Source organism: Oryzias latipes, chromosome 9 (assembly GCF_053564925.1).
Source record: "Oryzias latipes strain Hd-rR chromosome 9, Olatipes_Hd-rR_3.1".
Taxonomy (NCBI): domain Eukaryota; kingdom Metazoa; phylum Chordata; class Actinopteri; order Beloniformes; family Adrianichthyidae; genus Oryzias; species Oryzias latipes.
In genome coordinates, this window is record NC_136245.1 from 17948181 (window position 1) to 17968587 (window position 20407).

The window sequence follows — 20407 nt, forward strand, 5'->3', positions numbered from 1 at the left end:
AAACATGTTTTGAGAAGCCTAATTCTCATAGCTCCTTCTTGGGAGACGCAGTTGCCTCAATAATATATTATTTTAACTTTTAACTTGGTTTTAGTGTTAAAAATCAATGCTAATGAGCACACAACCTTATAAATAAACTTTTACATGTGACCAAACCAAGTAAAAAAAGGTGTCATCTTAGTTTTTAAAACAGAGTTTTTCCTCTTCTTTGTGGTTTTCTAATTCTTCCGGTGTCAGGTTATGGCACCGGCTTCATTTAAACCTCCATAAAATAGCAAAATGTCAAAAATGCAAAAGCCAAAGATCATAGTATTGCAAAAACTCGACACAAAAGTGAAATCTAGGGAGGTATCTTCCAATAACCACACTGCTGCATCACGCTGGAAGGGATGTGAGGCTCCTGGGTGCAGAGTTGAGATTGGAAAGATTGAGTTTGTTTTCTCCAGGGATGAACCTCCTACTGCCTGCTGAGACCACAGATAAACAGAGACCACACCTTAAGTGACACACGGCTGTAATCAACTCTGCTTTGAACTAACATGGCTACTGGTCAGTACCAGGGAGGAAAATAGACACTCTTTTCAAAAGGTACCTGTAGTTCTTGAAGGAGGTATTTCAAAAACTTAGAGGACATGCAAGCAGTGTTGAGCAAGTTACTTCAAAACAGTAATACATTACACCTCCCTGTTTAAAAGTATTCCCTTTCTTTTCTCAGAATTGTAAAGCTTGCATTATTTTGTGAAACCTGGAGATGATCATAACATAAAGTGACAAATCTACTTAAAGGGTGGTGATACTCTTTAAAAATTACTGTTAATAATATTAATTATTTTTGGTAGAGTAAAACCAACAGACGTAAAATTGGAGGAGAAACCCTCATGTTTATTTAGTTTAGTTCAGACAAATGAAAATATAGTCTCTACTCTGAAAAAAAAAAGAGAGGACAGAGTCCAGATGGACAAGCAGAGACACGTGCGCTAAAACAATGCAGGTTAAATTACCCCACCTACAACAACAGGACAGACAGCTAATGGCTCTGTGAAAAAAAAGGACTAAACACACTTGTTAAAAATACAAAAATTAAAATTGTCTTTGGGTCTAAAGCCTGACATCTGGTTCATTACATTAATTTGAAAGCATTTAATAAAGCTTAAAGTGATTTACAACAAGCAGAAAAAAGATTTTGTTTCTGGCCTTTTTTATTTGTTAATCCCTCACAGCCTCACTGCTTTGAACAGTTACATTATAGCACTTAGTATGTTGTAATATACAAGTTACTAAAGGTGTAATGAGTGAAATATTACTACTACGAATATATTATATAACTTAGTTATAGCAAAAAGTAAAGTATCACTGTAATAGGTTAATTTTGTAATGAGACAATCCTAACCTTCCAAATAGAATATAAAATTATTATGAAAGAATTCTTCACAGTTCAGTTCAGTTCAGTTCAGTTCAGTTCAGTTCAGTTCAGTTTCAGAAAACTCCACCAAAAGAGCTTCATGACAACAACATTTGCTCTTATTGTGTATTTTTATTTCTTCTGGTTCTAGTCAATACCACAACAATCTAATTTCCCTCTGGGATTAATAAAGCATCACTCGATTCTGTTCAATTCATTTGCGAGGAAAAGGAGCTGCCTTCGAGAAGGGAAAACTACCAAATTACCTTTGATTGAACTCAGCTGGGGATGAGAATCAGAGACATGGCTAATCACTGACCTCGTAGAGCTGCCTCGGCAGTTGAGCCGTTTTCTGCTAACTGATGACACCGCAACGAATGCGAGCCAGTTAGTAAGACAAAGGGAGGAAGGAGAAGCCCCTGTGCGAGTTTACAAGTTCATGCTTTATCCCTGACCCAATACAGAATGGTGTCATCTGCCTATTAAACATCCAGTTTTATCCCCCGAGCTGTACATTTCTTGGCATCTTCAGGCAGGACCTAAATGTTCGTTTTAATGGTCAGTGGTGTTCACTGCTCATCCAGGGCAAAGTGAGGCACCAATACCAAATCCATGTTTAAGCAGCAGATATGCTTGAACTTGTTTGGTAATTAAAGATTTCTGTGTTGCAATTAAGAGATGGTCATGGCTTAAAAACCATCAACTGTAGCTTTGAGTAATCTTAAAGGTCAATCTGTAAATACACAAAATAAGAACAATATAATAGGAAAAATACATTTTGTTTTGCCAAAAATGAGGGCATTTTTGAAGGTTCTTCAAAGATTCAAATAATCTATTAAAAAAAAACATATTAGAAGATTTGTCGAACATAAAATGACACTCAGTTCTGACAGAATTAGGTCAGGAAGAAGCAATTGGTGGAGAGGTTTGACAGAGGTAAGACTGTGAAGCTCAAACTATGAGGTTCTGGTGTAGGAGAGGTCAGGGGTCAACCTGGCAGCTGTAATTGAATGCTGAGCAGAGTAGGGGGGGCAGAAGACCCAAAGATGAGATGGAGAGTGCAAGGAGGCAGTGACTCTCAACAAAAGGTCAACAACCTTACAGGTGAGCAACCCTCCCATCCCAGCGAAAAAAACTATCCCCTACATCTCAGCCTGGAAACCTCTGTGTTTTTGACTCCAAATCCTACATAATAAAACCTATTTTAAGAGCAGTCATCAATGACAGTTAAATTAAGCGTCAACCCACCAACATTTCCCATTGCTGAGAGACTCGAAGAAATCAAACCTTAAAGTAAACCTTCAGAATTCATTTAAATGTTATCGAGTTGAACAATGAAGAGACTTTTACATTTTTCACACCAATTAGCAACCATATAATCAATAGAAGGAGATCTGTAAAGATGAGTGGCCTTTTGTTAAACTAAAGCAACACATCCGAATAGCAGTCCTATGAGATCCAAGTTTCAACACATAAGTACACACATAAGTAAACTTCTGTGACATGTAGAGATTACACATATAGCACAATGGCACATTTTTATCCCATTTTGTACCATTTCTTTGCTTTCTGACATTTTCTACTTTAAGTTGTTCAGTCCACAACTCTTAGAGGGCCGACTCTATAAAGAATTTGGAATTTGACAGCATTTTACAGTAGGCAACAACAAATATAGAAAACCCTTTTTCTTAATATTTAAAAAAAAATCATAATATAATTTAATATACATTACAAAATGTGTTAATATGTTTTAAAATATAACAATTAAATTAAATATCCAATTTAACTTATTGAAATTGTTTTTAAATAACTGTTTTATAAAATTCCAGCCTAAGCATCAACATATAACAGACCACAAAAGCATCCTGTGATGCTCCTCAGGTTTTTTTTTCTCACTGTCTTGCTCAGGATTTGAGTGTTTGACAGCAGACAACAAAAGCTAGAGGGTTGATGACTGAAACGATTGAAACTGCTCTATAAAATGCAATTATACCCCAAAAAAGGTATTAGAGAAAAAATTCTTATGTAGTGTCACATGCTAAATGTTGAAGTTTCTTCTAATGTCCTTGTCATATCTTTAATAACATTACAAAATAAATTCAGTTATGAAATTAATTTCAATTATTTATTGTTTTGATTCCTTTTAAGACTATTTTTTAAACATGTAAATGTAAAGTTTTTTTCTGATGTTCTCATTTCTAATGTTAATATCTTTCTTACAGTCAAAATATTTCCTAATCAGATTTAATATTGTTGCATTGTTTAAATTTGATCTATATTAGCTCGTCAGTAAATATTGAGCACTTTAGATCACAAGTATCCTAATAAAAAAAAGGTCTGATCCTATCAAAACACGACTACTTTTCTGTTACAAACTATTTTGGTAGAACTAGATGAAGTTTTCTTCCTGATCTAAACCCACTGTGAAAATTATTCAATTGAATAATTACATATTCAAAAACATTACAAATTGTAAAGGTGACTGTCTGGAATATAACCAATTTTAGGGAAATGATCCAATATTAAATAAGATGTATCAGTATACATTTATTTTTAAATAAAGAAGAGTTTCAAAAAATCTATTTGGAGGTATAGAAAATGATATATAGTTTTTGTATATTTTCCCTGTTGCAGTCTTTGCATGCTCAGCCTCTTTATCAGTGCCCATCTCTTTCTGAACACTTTTTTTTCCTGAAAGAAGAGCTGAAGGTGGTGAAAGACCCAAACAGCTTTGTGTTTATCATCATTTTAATGACATAGGGGTGTAAATAAAATGCAGTATCGGGTTGTTTAAAAAAAGTCTGAGCAGTTTCTACTTTTGCTATAATTTAGCTTCTTTAATGTTTCTAGGATATTAGACAATTTGATCTTTTTTGCTGAGGCAATAGCAATAGAGCCAAGAAATACCACAAGGTGATAAGTAAGACTGGTTCTTTCAAATTCGACAAAACTGGAAGCTCAAACATTTGTTTGCTCAAGAAAGATAGTTCTATAAAGGAAAACAACATAATGGAGGGGTTTCTTTAATCTGTTGCAATAAGGACTAAAACAGTCCTTATATGCCAAGTATATGCCAAATATATAAATATTAGTATATTTTCCATGTATCATTTACACTGTATATGATACAATTATATAGATAATAACCTAGAAATTATCTTTGTAAAGTAACATTTTTACTCTACTTTTTTAACCACTTCTTAATTTGAATTAGAACTTGGCTGCACAATGCAAAACAATTTAATGGAAGTGATTAAATGAAGGACAGTTGCACAATTGACATGTACTAACTCTGCTTTTCACACTCACCCAAACAGAAACATGAGGAATGAGGAAAAACACTCAAAGAAGAAAACATAATTTGTAAAAACATCCATTAGAAGTTGTCATAAAATCCATGGTATATATTTTAAGATTATTTAATGAGAAAGCATGGAACAAGCTGGGACAAACAGCAATCCACAGTGCTGTGGTCTCAAGTCTCAAACAAGCTGGTTTTGGACCGAAAATAAACAAATGATACAAATAATGCTGAAAGGTAGGATATTTTAAGAGTTTCTGCTTTGGTTTGCCTGCTTCTACTCAGAATTACCATTGTTAAGATGAATGTAAATATTAAATTAGCCCAAATTTATATCTTAGAGGAAAGCAGTGCTTTGGAATGAGAACTGTTAGATAATATAACTTTAAACACACAACCTGAGTGATCCACAATACTCATGGAGTTTGAGCAAAAGCTATCCGATTTAATCAAAGTGCACAATGGGGTCAATGTCATGAACCAATAAGCCAATAACCTTTAAACTGTTCAGTGACACAAACAAAATATGGTATTTTGGAGAGCAGGTCCCAGTGAGTTCTGTGAAGCTTCCGATAATGTGAGCTGCTCACTACCTCCAAACCTGCCTATTTTTAAATCAGTTTCCTCCCACACAGGGAGGCAGTGTGAAGTGGCTTATAAATCCACACTTTGAGGAGCCACATGGTCAAAGGAAAGTCACGTGTGGATACATATTCTGGGCTTAAACACAGCTAATAGATTCCAGCAATGAAGCCAAACTGGAGAAGCGGTTGTGTGCATTGAAGAGGACTCAAAGCATAGCATGAAGAGCAAGTTTACATAATTGCATGATGGCAGATTCTTTTAGAAGACAGAAATTAGCACGTTTGATGTGTTTTTTTAATCTAAATAAGACATGAAAAGAAGCTAGAAGAGACAATGCAACGTTTTCCTAAACCAATAGTCCTCCCCGATTCGCTGCAGGAGAATATTCTGCTCTTGTGCATAACTCAAAAAAAGCAGCTTTTGGGTAGACTTTGTAAATGCTGTAAATGCAATCTAGCCTGAACTTTGTTTGTGAAGCCTTTTACTCCTGATGTGCACTTTGCAACAGCAATGAAGTCACAGCTAACAGTAAGATGGTTCACAGTCTGATTGAAGCTTGAGGGGGGTGAAGGAATTAGTAGCAGCCTAAGGAATCGTTTCTGCATTTCTCTCAACACTGAAGAGTTCTTTCACTGCAACATGCTTGCGAACACAGCCATGCTCATGTTAAGCTTATTAGTCACCCTGGATGCGATCTTGCTAGCTGAGGCTTTCAACACTTTCTAGTGGTGGCTTTACGCACATACACCTACTCACTACCATAAAAGCCTTTCTGTAAATGAACATACTCAGACACAGAGACTACCACTAGCAGGTACGCTGAAGCAACATACGGCCAGGTGCTCGGATATGAGCCTCACACTGAGTCTGGGCTAAATGAGGCAAGAGGGAAATATTTTTATCGTGCAGTTTAGCTGCCGAGAACACAACAAAGTCAAACAGGGCAAATTACAGGCTTGGACTCATATCCATAATTAATCTGTCAAGTATGCTGCACACAGAGTTACAGGTTTGCTGTTTTTCTGCTATTTTACCACAAAGTTGCCTGAAAGTTACCGTACTTTGAAAGTTCAATCAAGTGATTTCCCCTGCATCTAGAAATCCAAACAATAGGAATAAGCACAATAAAATGTAAAGTAATACATATTTTTAGGTGACCAAGTTTACAATTTAAAACAATAGGATAAGATATACAACTTAAATTAACATCTGATAGAAGTGAAAGAAAACTGAACGTTATTTTTAAAATATCAGACTTAATTTCACAGCTAATCTGTGATTTTCCCCATTGAACGTAAGATATATAAAGAGCTGTAAGAGTTGCAATTCCATGAGATGCATCGTCTCAGCAGGAACAACTCTGAGGATGATGAGAAACATGCTGTCATAAAGAGAGCTCAGTTGTAAGCACTCTGACACCCATTGCTATTTGGCCATTGGAGCTGTTAAAGGTGTCAGGGCTGTTCGCAGGCACTGCGTGTTTCACCAGCCAAGATGGCTTCCACATTTTTTATATCATGATTAATTATGGTTTCTGGTGGTAGTACAGTGAGAAAGTGTAAATTATTCCCACATTTTCTTCTGCCCTTCGTTCAGTCACTTTTGTGTAGGAAGATGCTATTGACGCCATTCATGGATGGCGACCAAAAGGCATGTACTTGGGGTGGCAAACTCTAGCGCCTATTAAGGGGTGGAAGTGGTGGAGGGGGGTCCTTGTCGTGTGGGCTGAACCTAGTCCAGACTGCCAGTTGACAGGGCCGGATTTTCCAGTATTGAAGAGTCTTGTTCAGTGGGCGAAGCTGGGAAAGAGGACTGCCCAGGGCTTGGAAGCTTGTAAAAGAATATTTCAAACAGACAAGCACCGTCTGTGTTCCAGTGTCACCAGCCCACCCGTCTGACAATCGAGACCATGTCATCACAGGTTCTGAGTAATGCAGAGAGCACTCTTATCACTGCAGAAGAAGTGAAAATGTTCAGACATCAGAGTACCTAGAGGTCCCAACAGCAGAGAAAGCACCTGTAAAGATTCAGAAACAGGAAAGGAGGACACCAAGTACAGTATACCCAAACACCTACAGGCAAAACATTCAAAAAACCAGCAGCAGCACCCAGTGAAATGCAGTCAGAATGCTGCGCTTCCCTTTGAAGCTTAAACAAAATCCACAATATTTCCTGGAAAAGAAAAAAAACCACACTTCGCTCACCGCACAGAAAATCCTTAGTTGTGGAGAACACGATGGAATAAAATAATTCGTCTGACAGTTCATTTTGTGCATGTCGATATATTTAGTGCTGTCAGAGGGGACATCATACAGAATGGCACTTACATCACAATGCAAAAACTGTTATCAGAGGAGGTACAGGTTTATGGTTCAAGGGCTCGTCCATTCATAGAGAACAAGCTCAGCCTCTCTGCCTGACACACTGATAAAGAAAACACAAATAAAACAGCTTCAGAGCTCCATCTTTGCCTCTCCCCAAGGGAATAATATATCATCCATCTGAATGTGGCACATATTGAATCATTTCCAGCTCTGATGATTCATTTGAATAAATCAGCCTTTTTTTATGCCAACCTGAACTGATACTGAAATGAAAGCAAAATGGAAGTAACATTGTAGGAAGAGAGAAAGAACAGGTGTTACAGTGTTCTATCACACAGCTAATCCTAATCCTTGATCAAGTAACAATTAATGACTACAGCATTAATCCTAACATCTCCAGCAAGTTGCTGTGATTCCTTTTAACTGTCAACTAGCCAGCCAACCTCACACAGACCAAATCCAGGGAATACATTGCTGCAGGCAGATAGGATCTTATCCTGGCTTTGCATGGATAAATGCACGGCAATATTTCAAGGACTGTAATGGACACATGCGTTTTTTTAACTCTCCATCTGACCACATTGTACAGACTGAACCTGCCTTCAGAGTTTCAATGATTGCAGCTTGTCCACAAATATAAGTCCATATTAATTTTGAGCATAAAAAAATGTAAGAAAACAGATTTAAGAAAAAAAAAAAGAAGCGTACAGGATCAGCCTATCGGCAAATATGAAAAATCAGCAGCTTGTGCAATGAAAGGGTTATATCTGTATTCAAGCTAAGAGACATACTCTCACATACACAGACACAAATCCTGTTGAGCTGAGCTGAGCACAGATACCCTACCAGCCCTTCAAGGCACAATTAGGATTTCACGGGGGGAAGAAATCTACATTCCTGCACGCATGAAAAAAAAAAAAAGTCTTTTCTCCCTCCACACAACAATATCAACTTTTTACTTAAGGAAAAACCTGGAGCACCACTAGATAGGATTTGGACAAATATAAAAAAATATTTCTAAAAAAAAAAACAAAGAGAAAAAAAATCTACATTTAAGATACAGTTATTAAGGGAAAAAAATCATCTGTTTGAGGAAAGATTCAGTCTTAAGCCTCCCAGTTCCAATCAATTTCTTCTATTCTGTGTTTTATAAAAAGAAGCAACCACTCATAGTTTGTTTGAAGTGCTCGTTGGTGTGCAGCTCTGTGAGGTTCAGCAGTGTTTTGCACGGGCTCCTGCAGTGTGTGATTATCACACCTGTCAGACTTTCAGTCCGAGTACAAGGGGTCAAGTATCTGCCAGTTTGAATAAAAGAAGAGATGGAGCAAAACACACACACACATGCTATTTTTCCACACACTATCCTAACATCTACTAAAGCACTGCAGAGTTACACAATATGGTGCAGCACAGGCTGGGGAATGATGCTATCCGAATCTCTTCCCAATGCAAACTGCTGCTTCTGTTGTAGCCTTTGTACAAAAAGGACAACGCTTTTAATTTTTAAATTATCTTGAACAAGTCTATTTCTTTAAAAATGTTGAGAAGTGTAAGTCACTTTGTTTCTGTATTTAAATATTAAAAAATGCACCAAAAAAACTAAAGCAAATTTAAGAAAATAAGTCCAGAAACAATTTATATTTGACAGCTAACTTCATTTGCAGTCATGGACCAAGATTAATCGGGAATTGTTTGTGGACATTGCTGCAGCCAGTTTAAAACATCAGATATACTTTGCTGTATAGTACAAGTAGAAGTTACTCAAGACAAAACACGTTTCTCAGAGGAACAAATAAATGCTGGGAACAAAGATTACCATGGTGATCAAAAGAGCAGCAGTATTATTTTGGACCCATCTAAATGAGAAAGATTTCAACAACAGGCTTTGGCTTGGATAGTGAAAAGGAAATGCAAGTTCAGTGTTTGTTATATCACAATGTAAATGACAAAAGCCTTTTTAAAGGCTATTTTTGTGTGCAAATCCCTTCATTTTTGATAAAAATCTGTCTTCAAAACAATTGTTTTTTTTAATGAACTCTTTAAATTGTACGGAACCCCTAAAGGGGCATTGAAGAAAAAAGAATTGAAGTAAAAAAATAAAATAAAATCAAGGTAAAAAAAAAACAGGTGGGCACAAGATACTAACCAGTTTTTTTTCACTTAGATTTTTTTTAACATATTTTTTTCCTTTTACTTAGATTTTTTTCCCTTTAATGTCCCTTTAGAGGCTCCGTAAAATAGCAAATGAAGGTTATATGAGAGGCAGCTAGCAATAAACCCCTATACAAATTGATTCCTTATGTGACAACTACAATTAGATTTTCTATGTTTTCTTCAGTAATTAACAAAAAGTGACAGCTAAAGTCTCATTGTTCATCAAAGACCTAAGTCCAACTCGTTTTCTGCATTTGGTCCCAGCTGCTGTCGGAGACAATTTGGTGGTTCAACTCCTAATGCTGACTGTCAACAGAGAGGGACTGAGTACCACATTTTAGGGTCTTTGGTATGACTTATGATTTTTGTTTTCATACCAAGTCGTAGAGCGAACACGCTACCATTTGACCACTGAGCTTGAAAGATGTGTTAAAATAAGAAAAGATACAAGAATATGGATAGATTTGAAGACCCACTCTGACGTGTTTTTGGTGTTAACATATTTTTGTAGCATTTCTCTGATTATGGGGGACTATGTAAAGAATTTTCAGCCTAAAATTGCTATTCTGGGTATTTCTTTGTTGGAATCATTGTAAATCAGGAGTAAACAGAAAATGCAGTTGGATAAAGCTTGTCTCTGTGATGTAAAAAGTACAATTGGTAGGCCATAAGCTTCCTGCTCCGCTCCATTCTGATGCATCCACTTGTACACAAATAGATCCATGTACGTCTTTGTTTTTCTTGTCTGAGCTGGCATCTGGCACAAAACTGTACGGCTGGATAGTACCAAGACTGCTTGCCATTTTTGTTGCACCCATAATGTTAGGCTGGGGGTGTGAGGGGCTGTAAGCTTGAGAGAGTGTAAACAGAGAACTTAGAGGAAGTAGGTCTGGGGTTGCTCTGTGCCAACAGTCCTGCCCACAACTCAGAGGCAATTATTTCAGTAGAAACCCTGTCCTAGAAAACGGCACAGGTTTTAAATTTGGGCACAAAAAAACATGCATATATCATAATTAAAAGATCACTGGGAACACTTTTAAAAGACCAAAAGATTATCTGAATGGGTCTTTAAAGAAAAGAAGTTAAGGTTCTATTTTTGCTAGATGCTAATTATAGCTATACCCCATCATTAAAATTCATATTCATTTGTCATAGAACTGCTCAAACTCACATCTACACAAAAAAAGACTGCAGCAATGGCGTAATGATTTTGACCCCATCAAATCTAGTTCAAGTTTGACGGACATTAAATGAAACATCCCGTTTAGGATGAATGGTTAATGATTTCAGCTACAATAAATGTCTTCATGTGCAAAACCTACAGTTTTACTGATAAGATATGGCAAAGCAAATGCCTTTAGGCATACCCATAGAGCAGGATGCCAAATAGAGACACTAGCAGTACTTGAGTTTGACCAGGACCTTTTACTTGTCTGGCTTGTTAAGAAGAGAAACACACTGAAACTGTCACATCTGATTCCTAAATCAAAGGTCAAGCACAGCGTCTATCTGAAAATGCCCACATCTGAATGTCAGGCATAAAAGTGGCATCAAGACAAATCATGTGAGCATTGTGCTTCAGTTCGATCATCTTCCATACCTTTTATGACATTCACAGAAAGAAACAAAGCCTCATGCCAACACCTACTCTGTGAGAGAGCTCTTTCAGTTCAGCTCAAAAGCTGAGAGCTCCAAACCTCCACACCACAGTGTGGGCAGTGCTGGCAGCGCCATGTGCCTAAGAACCCTGACTGAGTGCAACAGTTGGACTAATAACACAAAGAAGAAAGTAAAATGGACACATAGTGGAGACAGCCGCAGCTTCACAGCCGAGAAGCAGGTTGACTCCTGCCCACCTTTTTCTTTTTCAAGAGTGGAAGGTGTCCACAATGCCTCTGAGGTCTTAGTGCCATGAGGGGCGGTGAGCTCTCAGCTTCAGCCACTTCAGGGTAGAGCAAATCACTTTAATATGCTAAGAAGATTAAGCTGGATAAATGTCTAGATACATTTTTTGAAAAGCCACATAAATCTCCAGTGTTTTTATTTGGGGAGGGGCGGTGCGTGAGTCAGTTGAGACGATCAACACAAACCCACCAAAAGGAAATGTGATTGGCTGGGAAAAATTGGGCTTATTTGAGATTTTGCGTTTTAAGCTTCTTGAATCTAAGACCATCCCACCTCTTTCTTATTATTTTTAACACCAACCTTTGGGACAACAGAACTACAGATGGAAAGAGAAAAAAAAAGACTGGTCACAGTTTCATCTGCTCTCTTAGCTTAGACTCAGCAGCCTTATCCTGCTTATGCTGATTTTCTTTGGTCTTAATTGTGCAGGTCAATGTTTTTCTCATGTGTTAATCTGCTTGTTACAGTTTATAAGAAAACAGAAAGTAGAAGAAAAGAGGTTAAAGTGCAAGGTGTCCAAAGTGAAGCACCTGAACATCTTACCAAATCCCTTTGTGAGTTTCTTTTTTTTTAACAAATCAGGTATTCCAAATAAATAAATTAATTTTAAAAAAGCATAATCCAAAAAGCAGAAGGGATGGCTCTTCTTAACTAATATCTGAAGAATTAGCAACATGAAGGTGTCCGCCTGTCAGCCTGCTGTGATAGAAATTGAGAGTGAAAATGCAAGAGGGAAAAAATGGGACAAATAATGTGAAGGGATTAACAAATCATTTGCATAACATTTACAACCCTTCCAAACTACAGGATCAGGAAGCTGACAGAGAAGGCAGGTTTATCATTCCTTTAAATCAATTAGCACATCAATGGAACAGATCATAGCAACTGTAAGACTCTGAGTGACAAAAAGAACGTGAATTTTGTTATCAAATCCCAAAGAAGCAATGAAAGCAGGCAAACAAGGTAGCAAAGAAACTAGAGAAATAGCTAAAGTCTATATTTGAAAAGATACTTTCCTTCCACTATGCCAAATGTGAATTAACCTGTTTTTCTTCACAGTCTGTCTCTCCATCCGGAGTTAAGACAATAAGACCACTGAGGAGATGAAGGGGATGGCATTAAAGAGAGTTAAGCATTATGAGAAGCCCTGAAGCTGTTCTTAGAGAAGGTGAATCAGAGGATTGGGACGAAACTGTAACTAAACCCTCTGCCGGACCACAAACGAGATGCACAAAACATTTTGGGCAAAATGCCACTAAGCTAAGCATCTGGATCTTAAGCAAACTTTACTTAATCACTGTTAACTTTGTAATTACTTAGTTCTTAGCAGAAGAAGCTGTCAAAAGAAACCACAAACAAACACAAGTGCCGCATAAGTTTTCACCAGTCTGCACTTCAACTTTTCAACTAAAAGAACAGGTAAAGGTCTATTTCTTTATTTCTCTATCACTCCATCTTATTTGCTGGACGGATCACATTTAGAAGATTCACTGGGTTTATACTGTACCTCAGTAGGACCAAGTCTTCACCAGTTCTTACAACGATTCTCTGGCAAATGTTAGATTCCTGCAGCTCATAAAAATAGAAATTTAATCTTGTATGTTTGTCAAAGTATCCACAGGAGCAGATGCACTTTCCATGCTGATTATGAATCTCTATTTGAACAGCTCTTACAGTCAATGTATATGAACTGACAAGTGAAGGTTTCTGCATGAACCCTGAATAATAATTATCAGGAGGCTCAGGTTTTAAAAAGACGTGATACCTCTCTAAGACTTCACTAAAGTAAATCTGAATCCAAATCAGAAAACGTATTACTGTCATCTATTTAATTTTGTTTTCTAAGATACAGATGCTTTTTTGCATTACATGGCAAGCAAATTATTACATAAGCATTATAGCTTATAATAAAATGTCTCAAAGTGTCTAAGCAAATAATTGTTAAGGCTATAAATCTTAATCAATCTCTATTCTCTGTGCTTTTGTCAAATTTAACTTTCTCATCTTAAAGCCTTCATAGCCTGCCTGCTCCAACCCTCCCATTGAGCATACAAACCTCGTCAGATTAGTTAAAAATGTCTTTTGCTTTTGCAACAACAAAGAAGTAGGAAAACAAACAAAACTCACTGTCACGGTTTAACATCATATCCAGGAATGTTGTGGAGGAAAAAGGAAAACAGGAAACAGAAGTGAAAGTAGTCATAAAATGTTTAAACGCTACATTTATGAATACCAATTAATCAGCCAAGCCAGAGATGGCAAATCATGGAACAGCTTGTGTGAGCACCTCTGGGTGTAACTCAAAGCCACACATGCTGCAAAACGTTCAAGAAATTGGTTAAAGTTTACTGCTTCTTGTTATGAACACATTCAATTAATCCAGGAGTCTAGATACCAGGAGGTAATCATTTCCTCTTTAGAAACCTGCATGAATCACTCGTGTTATTTTGTAATGGGCAATGATTGAAGAGAGCAGGATAGAGGTCAGCTTATAGGGGTGTTATCATGACAAACAGGAACATTTGCCAAGGAATAAGCTCTTGGTATCACAGAAAAGCGTGCCACTTTAATCCAGCACAGCCAAAAAAACACCCACCTGATGACATGGAATGAGAAATTACATGGGTTTTCCAATAACCGTTTCACTTTTTGACCCTCACTGTCAGAGAAAGGGCCTTGCGTTTTCTGCTAAACACATTCCTGTCTTCACTTAACAAAGATCACCTCCGACTGAAAATGAAATCCTTATCAGTGTGCTCTAATATCCCCAACAGAGACCGACTAGGATTCCTGCATGGGTGGACATGTAGGCTTTCCTAGGAATGACAGGGTCTGTTAGAGAGGAACCCCACCCTCGCTTTCGCCAACATGCCAGCACAGAGGAGAGTGGGCAGTGCTGAGACGGCAGCCTGCCGTGGGCACTGCCAGGCTTAAAGCTGCCCTGTCGTCAGAGGCTTGTAGAAAAGAACACTGAGATTCACAAAAAAAAAAGGAGGGGGGGGGGGATCATTGCATTTAAATCCTCTCTTAACGCCCCCACATGTTTTAGCAAAGCATAAAAATCATTCACGGAGAGAAAGCGAAAAAGAAAAAAGATAGAGGGAAATAGAGAGGAAACAGCTATTAGCAGCAGTAAGCAAGCTCAAGAGATCATAGTGAGGCAGCTCTAATCGCAGTTATGGTTTAAACCCTCATTCCATCCACCAGATGCAAGAAATGTGCACCCAAAAAACAAGGCTTTGAAATCCCTCATGTCTAAGAATGTGTCCTGTGGCTATAGACCTTACTAAAAACAAAAACCTTCAAAAACGGTCTTCAATTTTGGAGTCATAGTAGCTTGTGGTCTGCTTTTTAAAAAACATCAATTAAAACAGCCTTGTAAATAAATAAATGTGAATTATGACATAATATGTAAAATATTTAAATTATATTTTTAAAACATAACAATTATTGTAAATATATATATACTGTATATATATGGAAATTCTGATTTCATTGTATTTCCTGTGTCTTGCCGACAACAAAGTTTAATATTTAGCTGTTTCTTCTAAACCTTGTTTGCTAGTTCTCGTAGAACCTTAATCTACACGACTAATTCTCTCTTCTTTTTTTTATTTTAGGATTTTAGCATTCACATGAATATTAAGGTAAATTCAAACATTTTTGTCTAGACTTTAATTGTGCTAAAGACATTCTGCTTGACATTTAAAAACCTGTTTAAGCATCTCCATTATATATAATTTATACCTTTATGGAGTAATGTTTAATTTAGTAGAACTATTTAGCAGAGGTGACTGAATGCTGCCATAAGCTACATTTAGTAATGAGTAATGCCTGTCTGACTTTTTCTTTTGACCTGTCAGAGAAAATGTGTACTTTTGTAAACAGTAAGGAAATGTGTCATTAATGTGGGGCCTTTTCCCCTTATTTGACATTTTAAATAACATATTTTAAATATTTACAGAGAACACAGTGATGTGTAGGTAACTATGATCCTGTGGATTCTAAACACAGAAATGTATATTGGTCTCAAAGTACCTTAGAAGTGTTATCATTGGTGTGAAAGCTTTTTTTCCCAGTAGTTTTGTTTTTCTTGTGGTTTTCAGAGACAAAGGAAAAATCCATTAGATGAAAACACTACAAGCGTGTTTACAACACGTCCAACTGCTAGCTTTTAACAATGACTCCTGAACACATTTTCTGAAGTCCAGCACTCATTAGCACTTACCTTTACTTAACATTAACTGTAATGAAGCTGTGTTGTAAATAGTTTGCTCCCATTAGCCAACAGAGGCCTCTGAATGCATCTTAGATTTCTAAAAAAAATCCATTATCGCCAATGCCAGTTTTGGTAACAGACAAGCTGAAGGGGAGAATGGCACCTCTGAAGTTTCAAAACAATATTCTGCAGTTTTTGTGGTAGTTTGTCCTTTTTGTTTTTAGAAATCAACACGTATTTAGAAGCAGGTCTACTGCCTGTTGTGTTTCATTACAATTACTCAGCAGTCATGCATCGCGTCCCAGTAATGAAGTGGGTGTTACAGTGGGAGGACTTGAGCGGCCACTATTTGTATTCTTGCCATTGGCTACAAGGGCTAAGTGGCAGAGTGGCGCTGAGACAGAAAGCGTGGTGGACTGGCAGACCAACTAGAGAACCACAACCAACAATGTGAACCTGGAAAAGTGTATGTTTACAGACGTGTCAGGAAAAAAGAGAGAATCGCATTTCAAAGCTCAGATAATAAAGTTTGTATTGATTTAATCTAACATGTAATCTGTTTTGCTGTCTGACACCAATTCGGGCAATAAAAGAAAATCATGTAAGACAGCAATATAGATAATACGACCATAGATCAAATGGAGTTTGGGCAACTGAAGGGCTATAGATCATGTTCAAGCTAGACTGCTTAGCTTTGGAATACATGAAGTAGCTCCTAAATTGAGGTGGCTTTCAATTTAAGTTTTCAATTTACAGACATGAGGGTTTTATAGTGGGTTTCTGGAGTAAGAATACACTGCTCCAAATACAGCCACCCCAAAAGAGAATATGATTTACTAACATTACATTAAACTTCCTCATGAATGTCATCAACCTTCTGTCCCTTTATACACACACTAAAGTATATCTGTATAGATTTTCATTTTATGCTTGTTTACCTACACCAGGGGCAGCACTACTTTTAAATTTTATAATTACGCATTTTTTCAGGAAAGGTTGAAAATTGTATATATCATATTTAATTTTAGCATTAAACTGAAATCCATTTATGATGCAAATTTTGGTTTAAGTGACTGTCTTGAACTCTTAATTCTAGTCCTCCATTGTTCTTTACAAGGGTTACAATAAAATTAAGAGTAATTTAATACATGTAAAAAGTAAAATTTTTACATAATCAAACCTTTACTCTTAAAGGTTATTATAACAATTATTTTTTAAGTTACTAAAATGTAGCTCATTTAAAACTTTTTTAAAATAAAGTGCCACCTGAGTACAAAACGACCTTAAATGGGGTAAAAAGAATGAGGGTCTAGCACCACTTTCAGGTTATTGAAGAGAAACAGTTGTAATGAAATCTTGAGTGTAGGGATCACAAAGTAAAAATAATTAATGTTAGTATTAATACTCTTAATAATGTTTTTAAAAAGAATTAAAAAAAAATTAGTAATTTAATGTCGTCAGACAACTCAAGCAAGCCCTGGAGTTGTGTCATGAACCCACAGCGAAGCTTTTTTTAGTGCATTAATGCACTCTAGTGGTCAATAACAGCATGTCTACATTTTCTGGGAATTATTTTACATAAAGTCAACCAATTGGTGTTTGACAAATGAAAAAAAAATAGAGCCAAATGTATGCTTTGTATTTGTTTTCTTGTAGGGCTAATATAAATATTGTGAAATTTGTTAAGATCTTATAATATTTCTGGGTTGGTTAATTGTGAATCAGAAATATAACCCACAAATGTATTTAATCACAAGAATATGTAAGAAAACATCACAAACTGAAATATCTCACAACTCACCTTTGCATGGTTTAACGGGAGAGCAAGGTCTCATTGTAAAAACAGACTAAGATTTAGGGGAGTTGGTACATTTTACTCTAATCATTTCTATGCCAGTGAGTTGCAGACAGAACAAAAAGCAGGACAGTAGACCGACACTAACGTGGATGTGAGTAAACAAAGGTTTTCTGTTTTTTATATCAATAAAAATTCAGAAAAGATCCAATAGTAACTGTTTATTTATAAATGTCACATTTCATCCACACACTCACACACAGAAGCTACAGTATATATACACTATAGTACCAAAAGTAATCACTCACCTGCCTTGACTGACATTGGAATTCATGTGCCATCCCATTCCTAACCCACAGATTTCAATATTATGTCAGACCACCTTTTGCAGCTACTACAACTTCCAGTCTTCTGGGAAGGCTGTCCATGTTTGAGGACTGTGTTTATCCCCTGTGCTATCCTAGGCACTTTAACATTGGGAGTTGGGTCATCTAGACCCACAAAACAGTGTGCTGAACCTTTTTTCTTCAATGATTTGTGATCTTTACTGGTGTCCATGGATTACATGAAATCCTCTCCACCTTTATCCAACTTTGTAATGGTAGAGATAACACGTCAATGTAAGGGTGGGGTCATAGAATAGCACAAGGGTAAAAAGGAATCTTGACAATTCTTCCAAAAGCGCATTGGTTGATGTTGGTCAAGAAGACCTGGCTCTCATTCTCCGCTCTATTTCATCTCAAAGGTGTTCTATCAGGTTTAGGTCAGGACAAGTCAAGTTCATCCACTCCAGACTCTGTCATCCATGTCTTTATGGACCTTGCTTTGTGCACTGGTGCAGACATACTGGAAGAGGAAAGGGCCTGCTCCAAACTGTTCCCCCAAGGTTGGGAGCATGGAATTGTACAAAATGTTTTGGTATCCTGAAGCATCCAGAGTTCCTTTCACTGGAAATAAGGGGCAAAGCCCAAGTCCTAAAAAAGAACACACACCATAATTCTGGATAGATGACTTCAATTCCACCACTTTGAAAAATATATTAATTGCAAAATAATTAAAATCACTTTTCTAAGGGAATCTGAATGTAGCAAAGCCAAACATAGCAGACAGAAGAAGAAAAAGAAAACATAAAAACCTTTAAGTAATTTTACACCTTCTTTATTATCAAAGCCCTGATTTGAAAAACTACTGTGACTTACTGGCAGAAAGAAGGATCCAGTAAGTCTGGGGTGTCCTCAGATGTTTCCACATTGTGAAGCTCCACAAAACACAGAAGTGATAGCAAAAAAGGTGCACATATCTAAATGAAAGCAACAGTCATTGTTAATATTGCACTTCACTTGATCAGAAGCAGTCACATCATACTCATTTTGCGATGTATAATACATTTGAAGTGGCTAGTAGAAAATTAAGTTACTGAAATGGCTGTAAAATGCCAATTTTTCTGTTTTCTGAAACGTTTGTCAAACCAAGCATAAGCAGCTTTCAAGATGTCCTTTTTTTTTTTTTTTTAGCATCTCTAAATATTGTAAAGCAGGTGTCCAAACTTTTTGCAAAGAGGGCCAGATTTGGTGAGGCAAAAATGTGTTGGGGCCAACCAATTGGCCTGGATTTTTTTAACCTTTATAACATTAAATACAAATTAACTATTAAATGAAAACTACTAAATGAAAAACGGCTCATGACAGAACTCCAGTACTCCCGCTTGTGGGCCAAACCATGTTCTTTTAAATTGGCTGAAGAATTTTAACTGTCTACAGAAACATGTTGATTTTTGTCAGATGTTTACCTGTCAGTCATGATGGCAGGGACTACTATGACCTAGAGCAGTATGGTTAAACACAAATAGAAGATGATACCTGGATGAAAGCTTCCATTTACTATACATAAGGGTTTGATGATTCATAGATTCTAATAGATAGAATAGATTCTAATATGGCAAATAAGGGTCAATTTTTGTTATTCTGGGGTATCATAAATCCATAACGTATAAGAGTTTTGACGGTGTGGGATTTTTGATCACTGTGGTGATGAACCAGCAGGGGACGCGGTGTTGCGGTTAACCGCAATCCCCCCCCCAAACACACAATCCCCCGGCGGCCGCATCGCGTTGATTCTTCTGCAGCGGACCGCACTCGAGCTGCATGCGAGTCTTCACCTGTGCTCTCTGGTACAGACATCTTCTCTGAATATTATTGCCCCGTAATAAACGAGACTGCAGACACTTTATCACCTTTCCGGTAGCCATGAAGCCTGACACCCATGAAGAACCCGGGGCAGGAGGCTCCGCTTTTATTTATAGACACGTAACTTTGCACGGCACAAAATAGTTCCCAAACAAAACATGTAGTGATATTCATTGCACTCTAACAGTGCACGTTCTTGTTTGGTATTACAGAGTGAAGGAGAACAGTAATAAAAGGTTTCCCCCAGAATAACAGTGACTGATTCTTTATTAAACCGCTCTGGAGTAGAGCTGGGATGGTGTGGGATTTTTGGTCACTGCTGTGATGAAGCAGCAAGAGTCTCTGTGTTGGGACTTTTGCGACACCCTCCCCCCCAAACACAAAATCCTCCGGCGGGCGACCGCGTCGCATGTAATGGAAATGAATAATTAGAACGTAGTACATTTGTCGTATTTCCTCGCGAGACGGAAACTTCTGTTGTAGAATGTGGATGTGTATGTGCTGCTGAAGCCGTGCGCGCGTGTGTGTAAGAAGAG

At 37.2% G+C, this 20407-nt stretch overlaps 1 protein-coding gene across 2 annotated transcripts in view; it reads right to left on the minus strand.

Annotated features, from left to right (window-relative positions):
* The window catches only part of pebp4 (phosphatidylethanolamine binding protein 4), a 69189-nt gene that overhangs the window by 46060 nt on the left and 2722 nt on the right, over positions 1-20407 (minus strand). The gene's annotated exons all lie outside the window — the stretch shown is intronic.